The sequence below is a fragment of the Chiloscyllium punctatum genome, chromosome 11 (assembly GCF_047496795.1).
Source record: "Chiloscyllium punctatum isolate Juve2018m chromosome 11, sChiPun1.3, whole genome shotgun sequence".
Lineage (NCBI taxonomy): Eukaryota > Metazoa > Chordata > Chondrichthyes > Orectolobiformes > Hemiscylliidae > Chiloscyllium > Chiloscyllium punctatum.
Window position 1 is genome coordinate 59234621 of NC_092749.1, and position 24502 is coordinate 59259122.

The window sequence follows — 24502 nt, forward strand, 5'->3', positions numbered from 1 at the left end:
TCCCTGAGCCTAGTACCCACACACTTTTGGTAGAGGTCTGTTACAACTAAGAAGCAGCTGTTGGAACAATTTCACAGATGCAGGAATACAATTCTATCTTCAGGTATTGGAACTGGAGCAGCCTCTGAAGTCACTATAACACATCTATGAAGTGGAGAATTTGTAGATAACATACTCATAAATTTGGTCATCTGCTTATGGATATGCAGGTAGAGAGGGAATGGTGAGGAAGAGGACATGAATTGGATCTTAAATTTGTCTTTACTATGGAAGAAGGTGCTGTCCAAATCATAGTGAAATGGGAGGTTGTTGAGATTCTGGCTGGGTTAAAACTTTATAAATGATAGGCGTTAGTTTGAACAACTGTATAAAAGTTATGAACTCTCCAAGGTAGAGTGAGTGAATCCAATGCTACCAAGGATAATAAGGATGAAAACTGAAGAGCTTTGAACCATAACCTTTAAATTCTTCTGAGACAAAAGGATGATGACAGAGGATTGCAGAATTGCAAATGTTACATCTTTGTTTGAAAAGAATGTACGGATAAAGCTCGTAACTCATCATCAACTATCTCTGGTTTTGTGCATGTTGTACTCAAGAGTCTTTCCTCATTGGTCTTCACGTGGCTGTACAGATTTTCTTTCAGCTCATAGACCTTAGAGTACATATTACAAGGAAGGGTGTCCATGAGGTAATGAGATCCAGAGGGCAGGATTTGTTTCATTTTCTTCCCTTCTGTTCTCCAACACTGCCTAAACATTAAGATATCATGCCTCAAAGTATGGTGCAGCCTAATGCATAAGGTATTAACATTTTGAATAAGCATCTCCCAAACATAGAATCATACAGTATGGAAACAAATCCTTTGGTCCAACTCATTTGCACCGACCAGACATCCCAATCTGACCGAGTCCTATTTGCCAACATTTGGTCCATATTCCTCTAAAACCTTTCTATTCATATATCCATCCAGATGTCTTCTAAATGTTGTAATTGTACTCAGCTCCACCACCTCTTTTGGTAGCTCGTTCCAGACATGCACTACCCTCTACATGAAAAAGTTAGCTCTCAGGTCCTTTTTAGATCTTTCCCCTCTCAGCTTAAACTTATGTCCTCTAGTTTTGAACTCCCCCAGCCTAGGAAAAAGACTTTGGCTATTCATTAATATGCATCTTACAGCATTTCAAGGAGAGTTTCAGAATGTCTTTGTCAAATTTCTTTTGTCCTCTGCTGCAATGTTGATCCTTTGTCCTCCCCTATAATGTTGAGCCTTTGTCGTCCCCTGTAATGTTGAGCCTTTTGTCCTCCCCTGTAATGTTGAGCCTTTGTCCTCTGCTGTAATGTTGAGCCTTTGTCCTCCCCTATAATGTTGAGCCTTTGTCCTCCCCTGTAATGTTGAGCCTTTGTCCTCTGCTGTAATGTCGAGCCTTTGTCCTCTGCTGTAATGTTGAGCCTTTGTCCTCCCCTGTAATGTTGAGCCTTTGTCCTCTGCTGTTATGTTGATCCTTTGTCCTCCCCTGTAATGTTGAGCCTTTGTCCTCTGCTGTAATGTTGAGCCTTTGTCCTCCCCTATAATGTTGAGCCTTTGTCCTCCCCTGTAATGTTGAGCCTTTGTCCTCTGCTGTAATGTCGAGCCTTTGTCCTCTGCTGTAATGTTGAGCCTTTGTCCTCCCCTGTAATGTTGAGCCTTTGTCCTCTGCTGTTATGTTGATCCTTTGTCCTCCCCTATAATGTTGAGCCTTTGTCCTCTGCTGTTATGTTGATCCTTTGTCCTCCCCTGTAATGTTGAGCCTTTGGGAGTTGAGAAAACAAGACTTGGTGAGGGAAATAGTTTTTGATTATCCGGATAAATTATCCAATACATCAAAGTTGATTTTGCTTGTATTTTTCCAGAATGGTTCTAACCCTGTCTTCAGGAATAACACTAGTGTTTGTTTAGTGGAATTCACATGGAATCCAGAAGATATCGCAGGGGTACTGCTGATGGACTTTCTCCAGTGCTTTTGTGTGTTGCTAATTCGCAGTCCAGGTCTCACTGTATTAAAGGAGTGTGGTGGCAATAAGTAATCTGTTGACGATCACTTTTGTTGATCTGTGGAGACCTTTGCTATCAAACATTTGCTGTTATAGTTTGCAGAGGGTCGAATCTTGTCTTGGATCAATGGTGGCCTTTTGAAAAAGGTAGATGCCAATATAGAGAAATGCTCAACATACTCCAGAGAGGAGAGTGGAATATTTGGTTGTAGAACCACATTTTTTTTGACAATACTTGAGGACAAGCCAAGTTCCTTGAATGAAAAATTTAAGAGAACCAGAGTGCCTTGTAAATCTGGTGTAGAATGGTTAATGATATTGACGTGATCCACAAAATTCTAGATTCTGTATGTCTATCTTTATCAGTAGAATTTTGGCATGGAGGCAACTGAGGTAATACTCAAACCAGAGAGTGGGAAACCTTGGATGAATAAAATTGCCAGTGTCCAGTAGACTTAAACTGTAAGGTGATGATCACATAACTTTGCTTGAACCCAGTCCAGATTTGGAAAGTGTTTGTTTCATTTCTCAAACTCAAGATGATGAATATCATCCTGAATCAATTGCAGGATTGTGATACAGTTTTTTTTAGGACAGCTGAACCTTGGAATTCAATCCAGACAGCCTCACAATTTACTGAATTAAGTGTTTGGTCAGATTGATGAATGCAATCTAAAGGATATGGATTTGTTTAGAAGTGGAGACCTCCGTGGGAGGTTTAAGACCACTCTGACTCTGGAAGTATTTCCTCTGAAATCCATGAATTTGATTATTCAGGACAATGCATGCTCAACTTTTCTCTGTAATAGACAATAAGGAAAATAACCACGTTCATTCCCACAGCATTATTTATCTCTCTCCATAAGAGAGTTACAATTGTTTTGTCTGTGCATAATTCTATACATGGATACACATGCATGCGTGTGTGGGGAGATCGGAGTGGTGTGTGCTGGAGACATGAGGAGAAGTGGTGCTGGTGATGGTGCAGATAATTGTCCTCCAAAATCTGTACGATTAATATATGGAGTCTTGACCTGAGGATTACAATCAACAGGCTTTGTGGTTTTTTTTACCCATTTGATTGTTGTTGCATGTCTTCCATTGAAGGTGGTTAATCCACGGATTATATAACAAGTGTGCTTGGAGGCAGTCTGATGAAAAAAATACTTAAACTATGGATTCACAGTTATAGAGTCATAGAGATGAACAGCACGGAAACAGACCCTTCGGTCCAACTCGCCCATGCTGACCAGATATCCCAACCCAATCTAGTCCCACCTACAAGCACCTGGCCCATATCCCTCCAAACCCTTCTCATTCATATACCCATCCAGGTGTGTTTTCAATGTTGCAATTGTATTAGCCTCCACCACTTCCTCTGGTAGCTCATTCCACATGCATACCACCCTCTGGGTGAAAAAGTTGCCCCTTAGGTCTCTTTTAAATCTTTCTCTTCTCACCCTAATCCTATGCCCTCTAGTTCTGGACTGCCCCACCACAGAGAAAAGATTTTTTCCATTTATCCTATCCATGTCCATCATGATTTTATAAACTTCCATAAGGTCACCCCTCAGCCTCCGATGTTCCAGGAAAAACAGCTCTAGCCCATTCAACCTCTCTCTATAACTCAAATCCTCCAACCCTGGCAACATCCTTGTAAATCGTTTCTGAACCCTTTCAAGTTTCATAACATCTTTCCAATAGGAAGGAGACCAGAATTGCACGCAATATTCTAACAGTGCCTAACCAATGTCCTGTACAGCCGCAACGTGACCTCCCAACTCCTATACTCAATACTTTAACCAATAAAGGAAAGCATACCAAACGTCTTCTTCACTATCCTATCTACCTGCGACTCCACTTTCAAGGAGCTATGAACCTGCACTCCAAAGTCTGTTTGTTCAGCATCCCTAAGACCTTACCATTAAGTGTATATGCCCTGCTAAGATTTGTTTTCCCAAAATGCAGCACTTCACATTTATCTAAATTAAACTCCATCTGCCACTTCTCAGCCCATTGGCCCATCTGATCAAGATCCCATTGTAATCTGTGGTAACCTTCTTCATTGTCCACTATACCTCCAATTTTGGTGTCATCAGCAAATTTACTAACTGTACCTCTTATGCTCGCGTCCAAATCATTTATATAAATGATGAAAAATAATGGACACAGCACCAATCCTTATGGCACTCCATTGGTCACAGGCCTCCAGTGTGAAAAAGTTGACGAGTTCTTCAAAAATGTTCATCCTTGTGTTGAATTTAAGGAGTTCCATCCTGTGAGCAAAGGGAATTTTGTCCATTTGAGTTTGGTCTGTAGATGGTCCTTATGTCTTCAGAAAAGCTTCTATCTTATGTATTTGTCTCTGGGTCTTAGTTGCTAGAATGCTGCCAAATAAACTTGTGGCCTTGGATTGTTCTATCGGGTAATGACAGATATTAATTTTGTTCAAGGAGGCTATATAATACACCATAAGTTTCATTGAATCAATCCTGCTGAAACCCAATAGCTTTGTTACAAAGAGTTTAATCCAGTTGACATTATTTGATCCCACTGTTCTGGAAAATGAATTGCATATGTGAAGATTTTCCAGGTTGATTGTCACTGCACTTGGAATTCCTCTCTTCAGTCAGCCTGCCTTTGTTTTTCTCCTCTTGGACTTTCAAGACTTGCTATGTTTTGATGCTAGGTGCATATTCATCTCAGATAACGTAAGACATTGTTCCCTGTGTGGATTCAGTGATACATACATCACTGAGATCATTGTCCCAAATAATTCAGGAGATGTTAATGTTTTGATCTACAATGTCTCCATGTGGTTTTTTTATCTGTCCTTCGGGCAGAAGGAAGTGTTTCTCAGAATGAAGTCATGTTAGTCAGCAGGACGTTGCCATTTGCATTATCTTTTTCCAGCCCATATTTTCTAATAGTTCCACTTCAGGCGTTAGATTCACAGCCAACGTTTGCATTAGGGTTCTACAGGAGAATGATCTTTTTGAATCTCTTTCATTCACATCTTCATCAGAGTCAAGGATCAGGATATAAGCATGGATGACAGGGGCAAATCAGTTACAGCTGAACTGTAACTCAAGTTTTACAACTCTTTCATTGATAGGGTTGTGATGCTATGGCAGTGCAATCAAAATCCTATTACTGATGTCAAAAAATATTCTGTGGACATGAGTGTCACTGTCGGGCATCTTTTCCATAGTCCTTCCTGTGGAAATATTTCCAAATGGATTCAAAACATTGTTGAAAATTTGGTCATTCATGTGATAGGGTTGTACTTCTTGTTTCTGGATGGTAACTCTTAATCCATGAATTGAAGTTGCTGGTGTTGGACTGGGGTGTACAAAGGTAAAAATCAAACAACAGCAGGTTATAGCGCAACAGGTTTAATTTGAAGCACTAGATTTGGAGCGCTGCTCCTTCATCAGGTGGACGTGACAAACACCTGATGAAGGAGCAGCGCTCCGAAAGTTAGTGCTTCCAATTAAACCTGTTGGACTATAACCTGGCATTGTGTGATTTTTAACTTAATCCATGAATATTCTAACATTTCAAATTACAACATTTAAAGCTTTCTTCTTTGACCACAATGATGGTGATCCCACGTGGTGCTATTCCCTAGCTAGGGGAAAGTGGAATATTTATTTTTAAGAATTTTTCTATTCACCATTTGAGATGCAACTTAATCATTGATGCTGCTGCCCAAAAATACCGCTGTCCCAACCCAGGTGTCCAATAACCATTGTAAGTCTGTCGCCTGTGCGCAAATTCTTGATCAGAGGCTTCTAGGTTCATTGACCTGTGCATGGTGGCAATTCTCCATTGTCACAGGACTTGGCCAGTGTATCCTTGCATTCATGTGACTTTAACATGGAGACTTAGGCCACCATTATTGTTCACACAATCGTGATGAGTTGGTGGTCACGTTTTAGTGCTATGTTGAACCGTAATATTTGGAACCACCTTGCTTTCTCCCATCTGGTGAGATGTGCTATTTTCTGTAACCTCTTTACCATTGACAACTTGTTGATTTCACTTTATCCAGGATCTCCCCTTAAACTTGCCATCTTGAGTGGCCTTCAAAAGTGAGGAGGAATGAGTGGGAGCAAGGGTCTCTGAGCAGCATCGCTCAATGACTCAGTAACTACAGGCCTGTCAGTTTAACCCGGATGGTGGGAAAGCTTTTAGGAATAATAAGTCACAACAAAATTAAGTTGAAACTCAAGTACAAATGTAGACTAATTAAGGAAAACCAGCACAATCTAAGGGCAAATTTTGTTTGACGGACTTGTTTGAGTTTTTAGAGAGTTAGTGGAAAAGATTGATGAAACTAATGCAGTTGATAAAGTATACATGAATTCCCATAGGCATTTTGTAGGTATCACAAAACAAGTTAGTCAAAATGAGAGCCGTCAGAAGAAAAAGGACAGGGTAACAAGAACTTAAAACCGGCTGAACGACAGTGAACAGAGAGTATTAATGAATGCTTATTTTTTTGGAATGGGGCAAGTAAGATAGTGGACTTCTCCAGGTCTCCATTTTAAGATCCCAGCTTTCCCTGATATATATTAATGACACAGACCTGAGTGTACAGGGCATGATTTTAAAATTTACAATTTTGAACTTTTGAGTGATAAACTTCAAAAGAAACTTACCAGGCTGGTGGAAGGGACAGAGGTGTAGCAGATGAAACTCAATGCAGTGAATTGTAAGTGATTTATTTGAGCAGAAGCATTGAGAAAATGGAATATAAAATTTAAGACTACAAGTCTAAAGAGGATACTTGAGTCAAGGGTCATGGAGGTGCATGTGTATATCTCATTGAAGCGCAGAAGGAGAAATTGTATCCATTGCTGAAGAGATCGAGAACCACAGGATACAAATTTGAGTTGAATGGCAAAAGAAGCAAAGGCAATATGAGGAAATACATTTCATGCAACATGTGGTTTGAATTGCCTGAAAGTGTGGTGGAAGCAGATTCAATTGCAGCTTTTAGAATAGAATTGGATAATTAACTGAACAAAATAATAATGTAGAATATAGGGAAAAGGGGAGTGGGACCAATTATGTTCCAGTTGCAGAGAGCTGGCAAAGGCTTTCTGCTATACCCTTCAAATACTGCATGAAAAAGCATTAGGATTAGCTTTATCTTTGTTGCTCAAGTAAAAATATTATTTGACGTATGGTACCTGACATTGCCATTGCTCCAAATAAAGTATGCATCTTTAGTTATTGGTTCATGTCAAATTTTCCTAGATCCTACACTAAGGAGGCACAAAAATCTTTCGAGATTATTTAAATACAGAACCCTTTAGAACAGAGCTGGTATGGGTGCTCAGCTGCCTCACAGAACCAGGCCTTGATTCCACCCTTGGGCAACTGTCTGTGTCAGGTTTGCACATTCTCCCTGTGTCTCAATGGAGTTCCTCTGGGTGCTCTGGTTTCCTCCCACAGCCCAAAGATTTGCAGATTAGGTGGATTGGCCATGCTAAATTCCCCATAGTGTCCATGGATATGCAGGTTAGGTGATTAGCCATGGGAAATGCAGTGTTGGAGGGATAGGGTAGGAGGATGGGATGCTCTTTGGAGGGTCAGTGTGAACTTGATGGCCCACATAGTCTGCCTCTACACTGTAGGAATCCTATAATGATTCCGAAGAACCACTTGTTGCTGGTCTTTAGGATATGCTGTGTTTACGAACTAAGCAGACATTTCAGGGTGGTTTTTAATTGTGGTCTCATAAGGGAAACTTACAATGGATCCTACTCTAGACATGAAAAGTCTTCCTTCAATCCTCTTCCTACCACTGACAGCCCCCACCTCCAATGAGTATCCTTATCTTATCTCCACTTGAAATCATTCCCATGGAAACTTCTGTTACCACACACTCCTCTCCTAAGCTATTAGTATGCTGTCATCATTAGTGTACTGCTGTCACACTCACGATCAATCATCATTGCTCCCCACCCCAACTCCCCCTTCTATTCTTAGCAAGCCATGGCTTACAGAATATTTCTGATAATCAGTGAATGGATCTTTTGTGATTTTGCTCATGGGAAATCAGACAGCTTATTTTATTTTGCTTGTTCTATCATGAAATGGAACTGCCTTATTATTGCTCAGTAACTAATTTGTTGGAGCACAATACTGCAGGAATAAATGCTCCAATTTTCACCCTTGAGCAAAACGTTGACTCAAATGGCATTTTATGACATATTTGAATATATGTAAACTCCTAGGATCTGAGTCTCTTGAATTATGTAAGAATGTTCAATTGACTAATGTAATAGTTTTGTCAGAAGCATTTAGTCCAGATTTAATTTTAAAAATATGTTGGTCGAGTCGAGTACCAACCAACTGCACAGTCAACCTTTACAGTAATTATGTGAAAACCTTTCGATATTTTTTCGGCTGGGGAAAAAAAGAATTTTTGAAAGGAATTTACTGATTAAACTTAAAGAACTAATGACAAGTAATTTGGAAAACATGACTGGTCCTGTGGAAAAGGTGCATTACATGCTGTCACTCTCTGCAACGCTCACTTTAAACTCCTTGCTGTTTGTGTATCCTCTTTGTTTGCATTTAATTGTGCAGGTTGTGAGTTGGAGGTGGGGGCCAGTGTAGTGGGAGGTGACACGTTGGACTGGAACTGCAATGGTATGATGCTCGTTCTAGATCCTACTCTCAACAGCAAACCTCCAAGCACACTGCCACATGATGCAGGTAACTCAGCCTCACTGACAAGAGAGTTTAGACTCATTTACAGGCAGTTGGTTGTGATTTAGTGCAGAGTTTGAATTTGAATGAGTAGCACAAGGGGACAATCAGCTATGAAATCCGTGACCACTTAAAGCCGGCGGCATTGAGCTAAGGGTTCAGGTTCACCTACAAAAAAGTCAGCCATCATATCATTACCTGTATTCATTTCTAACATTAGGTTAAAGAGATAGAGGAGGCAATTATTGTAGGCTCTGACCTCAAGGAAGGCATCAGCAGTTTGCTCTTATACTCATAGAAGCACTGGAAGCAGTGTGGTCTGTTAGGAAGGGAAGCAGAGAAGCATTGCAGCTGGATCTAAAGGAAGTGACAAAGCTAGGCTGACTCCAGAAGGCAGTGCATGAGAAAAGAACAAACAATTCACCATGGACCTCATGAATTAAGTCTTCCAGGAGCTCCATGTGAGGTAAAACTGGGATAAAGGCACTATTGCAGCTACAATCGGTTGGCCAAGCCACAGAATGGAGAATATCAGACCAACAGTAAGGGGTCACACCAAGTACAGCCCAAATGTTGCCAACAGCCTGTGTTTGTCAGTCATTTTCAATGAAGACTGCTCATCTCTCTGAAGACCATTACTGCTGTATGTGTCATGCTAGAAGATAAACTATCAGTGCTGGATCTGGTAAAGACCCAAGGCCTGTGGCCTTTCAGACCAAGGTTGCACAGCATTTTTACACATTCAATACTTTCCAGGGATCCACTGAAGTGAGTAGAATAGGTCTCTTTCCGAGGGTAGGGGAGTTCCAAACTGGGCATCATAGGTTTAAGGTGACAGCAGAAAGATTTAAAAGGCATCTAAGGCTTAACCTTTTCATGCAGAGGATAATATGTGTATGGAACGAGCTGCCAGAGGTGGTGGTGGTGGTGGTGGATGCTAATACAATTACAACATTTAAAAGGCTTCTGGATGGGTACTTGAATATGAAGGATTTAGAAGGATATGGGCCAAAAGGGGCAAAATTAGATCAATTTCAGATATCTGGTCAGAGGGGACAGGTTGGACTGCAAGGTCTGTTTCTGTGCTGTATGACTGCATGAAGACATTTGAGGAGGTTTCCAGGCAGCAGTTTATTGTCATATCAAGGAAGAGACTAAAGCCTCATTAAAGTGGGCTAATGACAATGCGTACTACTGGAGTGAGATTAGAGTGAGAGGTCCATCAGCTTTGGAGGCATCATTGAATGTGTCATCAGTAACACACACGTGACTATCTCAGCATCCAGGAATCGTCAAAAACATGAACAGGTTCCACCCCATTAAATATAAAATGATCTGTAACCACCAAAAGCAGATCCTGCAGGTGTATGCCCAATTCTCTTGGAGAAGTTAGAGTACCCACATACATCAACAGTTTCAAGTGCCACAGAGGTTCTCCTGTGCATTACCAGCAATCGATCCATCGGGGTTACCCACTGAAGACGTAGATCTTAACACTAGTGAGGAGCCCTCACATTGCAGCTAAGGATAGAAAAAAGTTACAAAGACTACCAGTGGTTCATCTGAATGAGCAGGTTGCTGGCATCCCAAAGTGGAGAGACAGTTACCTCGACCAATCTCATGCAATCCAGCGAAGATCATTTATCATCATAGTGTGTGGTAGTAAACACAACTTAGCACTCCAGAAGGGCAGGCCTTGCATCAGGAGGACATTGACAAGAGTCAATCTTCAACTGATGAGGATTAATGGAGGCAGCTGAGTAGGTATTGGACAATAAACCTCTTGGACTGGTGGAAAGGGCCATTGAGAGATGCAGAAAGTAGGCCCATGATTATCTCACTACCTTCAAAACCTGGGCCGTTCAAAGTCATTCTTACTTGGGTTGATTTTCCTGCTATCATATTGCCGAATGGCCAGCTTCAACAGCACAATGATATACCCAAGGAGATGACCAAATGTGGCTGGCCACTAGATCAACGCGGCATTCGTGCTAGTGACATCTGACAGGTCAGCAACAAAAATTTCACAGATTATCCACTTCAGTAACTGTTTTCCCTGGAGCATCGAAGACTGAGGGGTGACCTTATGGAGGTTTATAAAATCATGAGGGGTATGGATAGGGTAAATAGACAAGGTCTTTTCCCTGGGGTGAGGGAGTTCAGAACTAGAGGGCTTAGGTTTTGGGTGAGAGGGGAAAAATTTAAAAGAGATCTAAGGGGCAACATTTTCACGCAGGCAGTGGTGCATGTATGGAATGAGCTGCCAGAGGAAGTGGTGGAGGCCGGTTCAACTACAACATTTAAGAAGCATCTGGCTGGGTATATGATTAGGAAGGGTTCAGAGGGATATGGACCAAGTGCTGGCAAATGGGATTAGATTAGGTTAGGATACCTGGTTGGCATAGATGGGTTGGACCAAAAGGTCTGTTTCATCTCGATGACTGTATGATTCTACGACATTCCCTCATCCAGATTATATGAGCAATTCATAAATATTCATAAATCACTGGTGTAAGTAGAAGCTCATGCAAAACACCTCTGAGTGGTTCTATAGGATGCTACTTGCAATTGGAATGAAGGCAGACCAAGCTGCCCCCTGACTTGAAATAATTTTTGTGGCAGTCCTCTGGCTGCAGAACACCTGCTTTGTTGTATGAAAGCACCAGGATCATTTGCAGAGGAGCCACTTTCTACAGTTGTGGAACAGACCTAACAAGACCTACATCCTAACTTACCTTATTTAAAAGACAAGTGTAATGCACTCCATTCAAGATGTGATTTGATTGGTCAAACTACTAAGCTTTAGGCAAAACACACCTTTTTTCTTACACCACAGTTCATATAGTCATAAAGATGTACAGCATGGAAACAGACCCTTCAGTCCAACCTGTCCATGCCGAGCAGATATCCTAATCCAATCTAGCCCCACCTGCCAGCACCCGGCCTATATCCCTCCAAACCCTTCCTATTCATATACCCATCCAAATGCCTCTTAAATGTTGCAATTGTACCAGCCTCCACCACGTCCTCTGGCAGCTCATTCCATACAGGTACCATCCTCTGTGTGAAAAAGTTGCCCCTTGGTTTTCTTTTATATTGTTCGCCACTTACTCTAAACCTATGCCCTCTAGTTCTGGACTCCCCGACCTCAGGGAAAAGACTTTGTCTATTTATCCTATCCATGCCCCTCATAATTTTGTAAACCTCTATAAGGTCACCCCTCAGCCTCAGACGCTCCAGGGAAAACAGCCCCAGCCTGTTCAGCCTCTCCCTATAGCTCAAACCCTCCAACCCTGGCAACACCCTTGTAAATCTTTTCTGAACCCTTTCAAGTTTCACAACATCTTTCTGATAGGAAGGAGACCAGAATTGCATGCAATATTCCAACAGTGGCTTAACCAATGTCCTATACAGTCAACACATGACCTCCCAACTCTTGTACTCAATACTCTGACCAATAAAGGAAAACATACCAAACACCTTCTTCACTATCCTATCTACTTGCGACTCCATTTTCAAGGAGCTATCAACCTGCACTCCAAGGTCTCTTTGTTCAGCAACACTCCCTAGCACCTCACCATTAAGTGTATAAGTCCTGCTAAGATTTGCTTTCCCAAAATGCACCACCTTGCACATATCTGAATTAAACTCCATCTGCCATTTCTCAGCCCATTGGCCCATCTGGTCAAGAACCTGTTGTAATCTGAGGTAACCCTCTTTGCTGTCCATTACACCTCCAATTTTGGTGTCATCTGCAAACTTACTAACTGTACCTCTTATGCTCGCATCCAAATCATTTCTGTAAATGACAAAAAGTAGTGGGCCCAGCATCGATCCTTGTGGCACTCCACTGGTCACAGGCCTCCAGTCTGAAAAACAACCCTCTACCACCACCAAAGGTCTTCTACCTTTGAGCCAGTTCTGTATCCAAATGGCTAGTTCTCCCTGTATTCTGTGAAATCTAACCTTGCTAACCAGTCTCCCATGGGGAACCTTGTTGAACGCCTTACTGAAGTCCATATCGATCACATCTACCACTCTGCCCTCATCAATCCTCTTTGTTACTTCTTCCAAAAATGCAATCAAGTTTGTGAGACATGATTTCCCACGCACAAAGCCATGTTGGCTATCCCTAATCAGTCCTTGCCTTTCCAAATACATGTACATCCTGTCCATCAGGATTCCCTCCAACAACCTGCCCACCACCAAGATCAGGCTCACAGGTCTATAGTTCCCTGGCTTGTCTTTACCGCCCTCCTTAAACAGTGGCACCACATTAGCCAATCTCCAGTCTTCCGGCACCTCACCTGTGACTATCGATGATACAAATATCACAGCAAGAGGCCCAGCAATCACTTCTCTAGCTAAAAAATAAGAATTGACGTAACTTTAACTTTATTCAAATACTCAAGAAAATAATATATTATTTAACTACCAATTGTCAATTGTTCCAATATAGCAGCATCTCATAAACACACCCTCCACAAAAACAAATTCAGCAAAACACATTCGCTTACCTCCAGTCCAAGAGAAAGGAAAAACTAAAAGAATGAATGTAACAACAGAAAGAGAGAGAGAGCTTCAACTTCAGAACCTTAACTTCAATTACTGAAAACAAAAATTAAAATCCTGGCTCTGTGTGAGTCATGCTTCTTTTGTCTATTTTAAAAAATAACAAAGCTATTTACTCTGCCTTCCTTGGAGCAAACATCTTGGGACCAGATTTATAACATGCTTTATGAAGAGAAACAGGACAGAACAAATCCTTCTTAAAGACACAACTCATCCAACTACACTTTGAACTCTCTGAAAGGTGCATCTCCTTTCCATCTTGCCATTACCATATTGAACCCAAGGATCAGGTGAGGGTGAGGAAATCAGCATGCAGCTCCAGCAATCACTGGCTGGAGTGCTGAACCTGGATACTCAGGAGAGTAGTAAATCTCTTAAATGGAGGGAAGTCATGGTCCCAAATATCTGAGATATGGCATCACTCATATACCAACATCATCATTAACCATCATATACCATCATCAACATCATCTGAATGTGGATGTATATTGTCTCTGATTGCTCTGGCAGATATTCCCCTGTGGCCCACTGGAATTCCAGCAGGTACTATGTAGCTAACAGCAGAGACCGAACATAGGGCTCAGTGGGGACCAGACACACCATGGTCCTCATCTTGTCTGTGTTGTTGACTGTCACATCCTCCACCAGTTGCTTAGGGCCATTTGTGCTATGCTCATCATCTTGTGGCCCTGAGTTTCATTGTGAACCTATACCGACTGCCAGAGATTATAAATGCTAGCCAAGGGTAAAGGGTAATGATGTGACACTGCACCCTCTGAGGATTTCTTCTCCTCATCTTCAGAGGGAGTAGATCACAGCACCTGCCTGTCCTGCTGCATGAGTAAACACAAGTTCACAGGGATTCACATATCCTCCTCCAACCTATGTTTTGTATAAATCTCTATGCGTGTCCATTCTTGGAAACATGAGCTGGATGCCTTCCCACCTTCTGGGGATGCCAGTTGTTGAGACAGAGCCATGCATCATTAGACAACATTTCCTCTCCCTTTACAGCAGCCATTTGGTCATTCCCTGTCCATGTGGCAAGTTATACCGTATAGAATCTGCCCCAGGGATAGTGGTGTGCCTTGTGGAATGGAGCTCATTGGTTCATTTGTGATGCTGCACTCAGGTTTGGTGGGCAACCTCACAGTGTTTGAGCTCTGCTGTCATCTCTGTCCAGGATTTCTCAGTCAGCTAGGAAGATCTTCGTCCTATTCCTGCTTTTCCTGTGTAACCCTGAAAGGAACTTGCAGGGAGGTATTGCTGAAATTGTGGGGCAACCTTATGTTTTTCTTCTGGCAGCTTTCCTGGATATTTCGTCAGTTAACTGGCTAAGTAGCAGTCTTTGCATTAGATTCAGCATTGTCTTCAAGTCAGTCTTCAGCTTGCTGCAGTGTGCATTGATCAGCCTTTAGCTTTGAGGTGGCCATTCCAGATTAAGTTCCCTCACTGCTGTGTTGCTGTACCACTTGTACTGTTCAAGTGAACTGGATGTGCAGGTCTGTCAAGTTTTTAAAAAATAGCACCAATAGCATCTGAAACAGATGGCAGCAAAATGGGGATCTTGTAGCCAGCCCTGCAATAGCAATGGATGGCTTTGCTCCTCCAGGATTTTAACTGGACAGTTGCTGCGCGATTGCAGTTGGGTAATGTCAGCCCACTCTGTCATTGAGACCAGCACCATGAGCAATAAATTCAGCTGTTTGTTTGTTGACATTCTCTCTCCTTGAATCACTTTTCCCTCTATTTTCTTTCATCCTTGCATGCATCTTCCTCTTTGAATACAGCTCTATAATTACCAATTTTATATTTATGTTCCCAAGTACATTTTCTCCCAGCTGACAGAATGCATTACTGCGGTGTTGGCATTCAGATGAGGTGTTAAAGTTAATTTGAAGTTCTATTCTCCTATTTAGATGGTGTTTAAAAGATCTGGTGACATTATGTGGCCAATATTAACAAGAACCTCCATGTGTCTGTGTAATATTCTTCCTTCAACCAACACAGTTAAAGTAGATTAACTAGTCATTTATTTCAGGCTATTTGTACACAAATTGATTGCTATGTTTCTTGATGCAGCATTGGTGACTACACTTAATTGACTGTGAAACACTCTGAGATATCCTGAAGGCAAGAAAAGTAATGTACAAATGCAATCCATTTATTTTCCTATGTTGCTATCTCGCACTGTGGCCCTCCCTTTCATATCTCTTGTCTTCCAACTGTCTTCATTGGCTGAATCTTTTATGTTTTGGCTAACTGAATTGTGACAAGTTATTTGTAGGTTTTTTTGGTGAGAGAACAAGTGACTTTTCTCACCCTGACTTACTGAACTCTCCTGATTAATGAAGAATTTCACCCAACAGCATTCCTCTCATCATTTTCCAGCCCTATCCTGCCAAGTGCCATTCCTGGAAACACTGACTGACTGGCAAATATCCCGTAATTGTCAGGCATCTCTTACACTGCTGCCATCTTTAAAAGGCACTGAGCCCTCAAGTAAACACACAGTCAGATCAGTGCTGCCTTGTATGGTTTCTGACATTTGGTTAGATATGGTAGACAGAAGGAAACTAGTGTCTAGTTTGCGGATAGCGACATGGTTCTCCTGCTGGATGGTGCGGTGAATATGCAGGATGTTCTCTTCCCTCAGGACCAGCAGTTGGAGGAAATGATGACAGGCTCTGCCAGAGTTTGCCACTTGGGTCATTGCAGTCTCAGCCATCTCTAGGAATGCCCAGCAATGTAGGAAGAAGGTCAATGACCTTTTGTAGTCTGCTGGTGTAAGTGTCACAATCTTCTCACTGATATCTCAGACTCATCTTATCTCCGCAACCACCAAGGCTCATCTTGTACCACTCTCACTCCTGCCTTCAACATCCTTCCTCACTTACTGTCATTCACCCTAAACCCCTGACAGCATTAACCTTTCATGCCCTCTGCATTACCTACTTATTTGGCCAGGCCACCTTCCCAGCTATCAGCACTAACAGCTGTGCCACCCACTTTCATCTCTCATAATCTCTCATCTCTCTTATTATCAGAGGAAAGGAGCCATAATAGGGCAGAAAACTCAAGATGGGAGTGGACAGCCTGGTATTTGGTCCTTATGGTTGTCTACCTTTTTTGAGAAAGTGGGCTACATTATTTTCTGTTCGGACTTGCAATGCAGAGAATAATATTGGTCCAGTAAACATTTTTGAAGGTGTAAACACAGGTTACTGCAAGGAACAAAGTTGTCATTACTTTTCAGTTACAGGATTTTCGGCTGGATGTGTCAGGAAGCATACAATCCAGGGTGTCCCTGACTTACAAATACCTGGCTTAAGCACAAATGTAATCTCATATAGGGATGGAACTTTCAGGATCCGACATACAAACATTTCTTGTGCTGACAAATGCCACCTTAATATTATCCTGCATTCTGTTCTGACTTGCATACAAATTGACTTGTGAACAGACTCCGGAACAGAATGCATTCATAACCCAGGGACTGCTGTACCCATATTATAAATTGACCATTGTTTTGTAACACTATGAATTTTCAGCACAGCAATGCTGTTTTCCAGAGACACTTGTTACCATCTGTCTTCCAGCATTGTCAGATAGTGAACCAGATTTGAAGAGTTGAATGGCATACTCCTGCTCCTGATTCATACGTATTAAGGTAAACAGCAAAGGAACTCTTACCTGATCAAAAAGCTTTCACATCCAGTTATAGCAAGGCAAACGTCATAATCAGAGGCACCCATCTTCATGTTCTCAATTTTGATTTTTTCCCAATTGCACAGCAGAAAAATAACAGCAGACAATATTTTTGTTCCCACAAAAGGTCCTCCAGATCACCTGATCACAGGTGGATAGAGTGGTCAAGAAGGCATATGGTATACTTGCCTTCATTGGACGGGGTATTGAGTATGACCTATTGATAGGTCATGTTAAAATTGCACAAGAGTTTGGTTCAGCTGCATCTAGAATACTGTGTACATTTATGTTCCCCACATGACCAAAAGGATGTGGATGCTTTGAAGAGGGTGCAGAGAAGGTTTCCGAGGATGTTGTCTGGTATTGAAGGTGCTAGCTATGAAAAGAGGTTGAGTAGGTTAGGATTCTTTTCATTAGAACAAAGGAGATTGAGGGAGGACCTGATTGAAATCTACAAAATCATGAAGGGTATAGACAGGGTGGATAGAGATAAGCTTTTTCCCAGGGCGAGGATTCAATAATGAGAGGTCACACATTCAAGGTGAGAGGAGAAAAGTTTAAGGGGATACACGCGGAATGTACCTTACACAGAGGGCAGTAGGTGCCTGCAGTGTATTACCAGCAGAGGTAGTAGAGGCAGGCACGGTAGATTCATTTAAGGTGTGTCTGGCCAGAGGCTTGAGTAGGTGAGGAGCAGAGGGATGCAGATCCTTAGGAATTGGATGATAAGTTCACACAGTGAATTTGGGTTGGCACAGGTTTGGAGGGCCAAAGGGCCTATTCCTGGACTGTAAATTTTCTTTGTTCTTCTTCTTTGATGCAAATGATTGTGATGCAAGAAATCAACTGAGGACAACCATGTGGTGAAGAGAAGGACTGCACTGTGACGGATGCAATGGGCCTTTATTTCCAGTTGGAGATTTTTCAGCAAGTTCGAGTCAGTGTTTATATAAGAATTTGAGAGAAAATGTTATAATTTAATAACTACACAAATCTAGGATTGGAGCAATGATTCTCTATCCACTGGCTGTCCTGTCCATTTACTTCCAACTCACCTGCTCACATTCAATCAGCTTCAATTCTTTCCAAGTCCACCTATAAACAGGTCCAATTTTTCCTCAGCTCTCCTGTTCACTCACCCATCAAGTCTGAAAAGATAGTCAAAGATAAAAATGAGACAGGCAGAAAACCCCAAGTGGGTAGGGGTAGGCAATGGCCTAGTGGCATTAGTGCTGGTCTTTTTTTTAGATTACTTACAGTGTGGAAACAGGCCCTTCAGCCCAACAAGTCCACACCAGCCCTCCGAAGAGCAACCCACCCAGACCCATTCCCCTACACCTAACACCAGGGGCAATTTAGCATGGCCAATTCACCTAACCTGCACATCTTTTGGACTGTGGAAGGAAACCGGAGCACCCAGAGGAAACCCACGCAGACACGGGGAGAATGTGCAAACTCCACACAGACAGTCGCCCAAGGTGGGAATTGAAACTGGGTCTCTGGCACTATGAGGCAGCAGTGCTAACCACTGTGCCACCATGCCACCCGTTAATTCAAAGATCCAGGTAAAGTTCTGGGGGTGAGGGTTTGAATCCCACCTTGGCAGACAGTGGAATTTGAATTGTGGAATGAGTCTAATGATGACCTTGAAACCACTGCTGATTATTGGAAGAACACATCTGGCTCAGTAATATCCTTTAGGGAAGGAAGCATACCAGTCTGGCCTACATGTAACTCCAGACCCACAGCAATGTGGTTGACTCTTAACTGTTCTCTGGGCAATTAAGGTTAGACAATAAATGCTGATCCAGCTAGTCACACCCTCATCCCGTGAATGAATAAAAAATGTGAACTCATAAGTGAGAAGCAGGGAAAGAGCAAACACAAATGGAAGGTAAAAGCAAACACAAATGAAGTGAAAGAACAAAGACAGGAATAGTGATGTGGAAGAGAAGAAATTATGAAGAGAGAAAAAAATGGGGTGGGAATATCAGGTTGAATGGAGTGATAATACAATTGAGGGAGATAGAGTGAGAAATGTGGATGTTGGTAAAAGGTAAATAGGAGGAGCAGATGGAGAAAAGAGAGCTTAAGGACATAGGCAAGAGAATAAATTGGAGTTGAAGATATAAATAATAAAAGTGAAGAAGTGCAACTATTGGAAGAAAGAAAACAAGATTTTAAATTTGAAATGGATTTACCTATCAACTCGACCAACATTGGCAGAATGTTTCCTTCACTAAAGGACATCAGAGAGGCATTCAGAGAAACAGCTACATGCAATGACTAGGTTCAACATAATTTACAAAAAAAATTATGTTCCAAAGTTTTGAAGATTTTCTTACAACAAAATTAGGTGCTGACACTTTCATTCAGCTTACTCTGCACTGGCAGACTGATCTTGTGAAAATATCTTCCGTGCTTCTTCAAATGTGACAAAGAAGCAAATGAATTTGTTGACAGATGTTAGCACTATGCTGGTGTCAGCTTGTTAATTAGCATTCTAAAACTAACTTTTCTTTCTGTATTACTCTACAGCTCCAGCTGCATCAAATAGTTATTCAATCCTATCCAAATTTATATTGATGTTACCCTCAACAACTCTGCACATTTAAATTCTTTGATCTTCTCTCCTCACTCAATTTTAAAATGTTGACTCATTCTTAATGAGGCTGAAGCTACCAAACAGGACTACCTGCATGCCAAACAGCATAAGCAGCAAGTGATGGGCAGAGCTAAGTGATCCTGCAATCAACAGATCAGATCGAAGCTCTCCAGTCCTGCCATATTCAGCCTTGAATGATGGTTGATAATTAAACAATTCTTGGGGGAAGGAAGCTCCACAAATATCCCCATCCTCAGTGATGAAACAGCCCAGCCCATTCGTGATTAGAATCCCTACAGTATGGAAACAGGCTCTTTGGCCCAACAAGTCCACAATGACCCTCTAAAGAGTAATCCACCCAGACCTACTCCCCTACCCTATATTTACCCCTAACTAAGGCACCTATTAGTATGGACAATTTATCATGGCCAATTTACCTGACCTGCACATCTTTGGATTATGGGCGGAAACCCACGTAGACAAGGCGAATGCACAAACTCCATACAGACAGTCACCCGAGGCAGGAATTGAACTCTGGTCCCTGGTGCTGTGAGGCAGCAGTGTTAACCACTGAGCCAATGTGCCATCCTAGTGCAAAAGATAAGGCTGAAGAACTCAGAGCAGCTTTCAGCCAGAAGTGCCAGGTGGTTGATCCATCTCAGCCTCCTCCAGTGGTCCCCAGAATTACAGATTCCAGTCTTCAGCCAATTTGATTCAGTCTATGTGATATCAAGAAGTGGTTAGAAACATGGATACTGCAAAGGCAATGGGACCTGAAAACATTCTGGCAATAATACTGAAGACTTGTGCTCCTGGACTTGCCACTCCCCTGGCCAAGCTCTTCCAGTACAGAGTCAACAATACCTTTACCTGGTATGCCTAGACATTTCCTGTACATAAAAACAACTCTGACTCAGTCAATTACTGTTCATCAGTCTTCTTTTGATCATCAGTAATGTGATGGAAGGTGCCATCACACCACTATCAAGTAGCACCTGCTCAGCAATAACCTGCTCAGTGATATCCAGTCAGGGTCATTCAGCTCCTGGCCTCATTACAGCCTTGGTTCAAACAAGGACAAAAGAGCTGAATTCCAGAGGTGGGGTGAGGGTGACAGCCCTTGACATCAAGGCTGCATTTGACCGAGTGTGACATCAAGGAAAACTGGAATCAATGGATATCAGGAGGCAAACTCTCCGCTGGTTGAAGTCACACCTGACATATAGGAAGACGGTCAGTCATCTCAGCTCAGATATTTCTGCAGGAGTTCCTCAGGGCAGTGTCCTAGGCCCAACCATCTTCAGCTGCTTCTTCAATAACCTTCCCATCATCATAACATTGGGGGGGGAGGGGATATTCACCAACGATTGCACAATGTTCAGCACCAGTCATAATCTCTCACATACCGTATAAGATCTGTACAATTTCCAGGCTTGGACTGACATGTGATAAGTAACAGTCATGCCATACAAATGCCAGGCTATGACCAATCCAGTAAGACACACCATCACCCCTTGTTATTCAATGGTGTTATCATCAATGAATCCCCCATGGTTACCATTGACCAGAAACTCAACTGGATTCACCAAGTAAATGCAGTGGTTACAAAAGCAGGTCAGAGGCTAGGAATACTGCAGCAAATAGCTCACCTTCTGACTCTGCAAAGCCTGTCCACCATCTACAAGACACAAGTCAGGAGTGTGATGGAAATACTCCCCACTTGCCTGGAGAAATGCAGTCCCAACAACATTCAAGGAGCTGACACCATCCAGGACAAAGCAGCCTACTGGATTGGCACTGATCCACAAGCATTCATTCCCTCCACCACTGGTGCTCAGTTGCAGCAGTGTGTACTATCTACAAGATGCACTTCAGAAATTCACCAAAGTTCTTTAGACAGCATCCTGCAAACCCACAAGTACTTCCATCAAGAAGGACGAGGGCAGCAGAAACATGGGAGCACCACCACCTTCAAGATCCCCTCCAAGCCACTCACCATCCTGACTTGGAAATATATCATCGTTCCTTCACTGCTGCTGGGTCAAAATCTTGGAATTCCCTCTGTAATGGCATTGTGTGTCTACCTAGACTATTTGGACTGCAGTGGTTCCAGAAGGCTGATCACCAACACCTTCTCAAGGGCAACTGGGGATGGGCAATAAATGCTGGCCAGCCAGTCTGCCCACTTCTCACAAAATGAATTTTTTTTAATTCTTAAGCTTTCGCTAAAGAAAGATTTGAAACTTGTCCTGCCTCATCCAAGTTCAATTTATGCACACATCGATAGAGAACAAGAATATACCCAGCATTCACCCCTGGGGATCACCATTTTCTATCCTCACGAATCTGAGCAACATTGTATACCGTACCTTTTGGTTTCTTCTCGATTAAAAAACATTTGATTCAGCGTTCATGGGATTTGGATGTCATCAGCTAGGTCAGCAATGTTTTGCTATTTCCTAATTGCCCTTGAACAATATGGTTCGTTGGACCATTTCAGAAGGCAATCAAGAATCAGCCACATGGCTGAGGGTATGGAGTCACATGTAGGCTAGATCAGGAAAATAAATTTTCTTTTCTAAAGGACATCAATGTACCAGATAATATTTTGTAACTTATTTCATGATCACTATGAAACTAGCTTCTGGATGCAGATTACGTTTTAAAAAGCCAATCAAGTTTGATCATTTACTACAAGGAGGATTGAACCTTTACTCCTTGAAAGATTTTCTTCAGTTTGAATTACTGGTTCAGTGACATTAGCACTAATTAACCACCTTCCTTGTGCTGCTCCATTTCCTTTTGAACATGTACCTAATATTGTTTCGGCAAAACATTTTGTTCACCACATTCTAGGAATCCACATTCATTGGGTTGAATTTTCCCACCTTGCCTTTTTTATACTTTGAGACCCTTTTCATGTTACAATTTTGATTGCTGCGAGACAGGCATTCTGATTGCTCTTTGCCAGCATAAATCAATTAAAAGTCTAATGTTCATGAACAATTGGAGGAGGTCAGGCCATTTGACATGACAATTTTGTCACAGGAAGGTTTCAGTTCTTCAAAGAAGTGCTCCAGGATTGAGATTCTTTTTTAACTCTACAGTACCCAAAGAAATTCCTGATGAAGGGTGTTTATGCCTGAAATGTCGACTGTCCTGCTCCTCAGAGGCTGCCTGGCCTGCCGTGCTTTTCCAGCGCCACACTTTTCGACTCTGACTCTCCAGCTTCTGCAGTCCTACTTTCTGCATAGAAATGTTGAAAGACTGATCAAATGGCAACCTTCTGGTACAAACTTTTTGACTTGGTGAACTTATGTAAGTGACATTGTCAGGACAGCAGCTCATAATCCCAATTTACTCACAGGGCATGTTGACTATTTTGTTCTGGTAAGACAAGCTTTTCTTTAAGGGTACACAAGTCCAAGTTAGCTGTTTAGAAATGTCTCATTTGGATTACACTCAGCTACGAGCCTTCTCCTGTGTATTACATTCTCAAACTATGGACATAATATGAGGTAACAGAAAACATTCGTTTCCCTGCAAACACAAGTGAAGATGTTAATAACTCATGGCACCTAGTGTGGTGTTCTAGTATGACTGGGCTAAAGTATACTGTGGAACATTACAATACAGCTGAAGAACATCTGAGTGACAGCCCTGTACTCGCAGGTCAAAAGGAAAGAGGTGGAAAGGTTCTCTCTGATTGCTGGAAGCAAGTCTCCAGTCAAGTGCAGTCAAACAGGAAACCAGACATATCCTTTCAGCTAATTTACAGAAACCAGAGTCTTAAAACCAACTGCTCAACTTCCAAAATCAAAATTACCGAAATTACTCAACATTTGCAACATTTCCACCATCTAATTCAACACACACAAAACAAGGACTGATTTGAACTTGATCTTTTGAACTGTGATTCTTTCTCTCATTGCTAATCTGTGTGTATGAGTGTTGCATTTCATTTTCCATGACCTCGTAACTAATGAAGTTGATGTTTCTTCAACTCAAGAAATGCAGTTAAATCAGCTCTGCTGGAAACATTGGGTTTAATAACAAATTTTTGTGATTTCTGTTGTGTTATGTTTTTAAAGGGATTTTTACTGTGAGATTGAGCACAGTCTCATGAGGTATTATAACAAATTCAACTCATGAACTACCTTTCCCACCCCTACAATGGTCCTCTCATCTGATTCTAGCCTCATCTTATCACACACTATTCCCAGAAGAACTCACCACTGAGCAGACATCCATTGAAACATCAGCACCACGGCACCTGTGCACCCAGACATGTGCTAGCATTTTGAAGCTGCCCAAATCTGTGCAGGACAGTCAGAAGGGAGAAGGGAGAGATGATTCTGTGACACTCTGACAGGTACCTGACGGTCCTGGTGGAGGGGCTGATGCATAAGAAGGGTGACAAAGGAAGCCACAGCAGAACATGGCCCTGGGTCAGCATCTGGTTCATCCATGCCATAAGAAGGTCAACCATCCTCTCCACTCTGCCATAGTAGGTACTGCACTCTTCTCTCTGCTACCTCACACTCACTCCATCTTTGCCAGTACACACATCTCCTATCGAGGCTCATGGTCTTCTACTCATAATTGTATGTAACATTTTCCCTCACTTGTTCTGATTTCCCTCAACTCTCCCCCTTTCCCATACCACTGTGCAGCCTGCTCACTTGCCCGGGATACCTTTGCCACCTTTTGACCATCTGTACCTGCACTAACAATCATGATGCCCACTTTCATCTCACTCAATCCCTCTGTTTCACTTATTTCAGGAGAAGACAGCCCAGAGTAGGGTAGGAAGGTGATGATGTGACTGAGATCAAGCTCCTCAACTCTGATGAGAGA

The 24502-nt window shown here is 42.1% G+C and overlaps 1 protein-coding gene across 3 annotated transcripts in view; it reads right to left on the minus strand.

The window, feature by feature from the left end:
* nrxn1a (neurexin 1a) overlaps nt 1–24502 on the minus strand; it is a 1866202-nt gene that overhangs the window by 1817490 nt on the left and 24210 nt on the right. For 2 of the 3 annotated variants that reach the window (XM_072580862.1, XM_072580863.1), the window contains exon 2: nt 18096–18188. The exons of the other annotated variant lie outside the window; for it this stretch is intronic. The gene's annotated coding sequence lies outside the window, so the exon portion shown is untranslated. The remainder of the gene's footprint in view (nt 1–18095; nt 18189–24502) is intronic. 3 annotated transcript variants of the gene reach the window in all.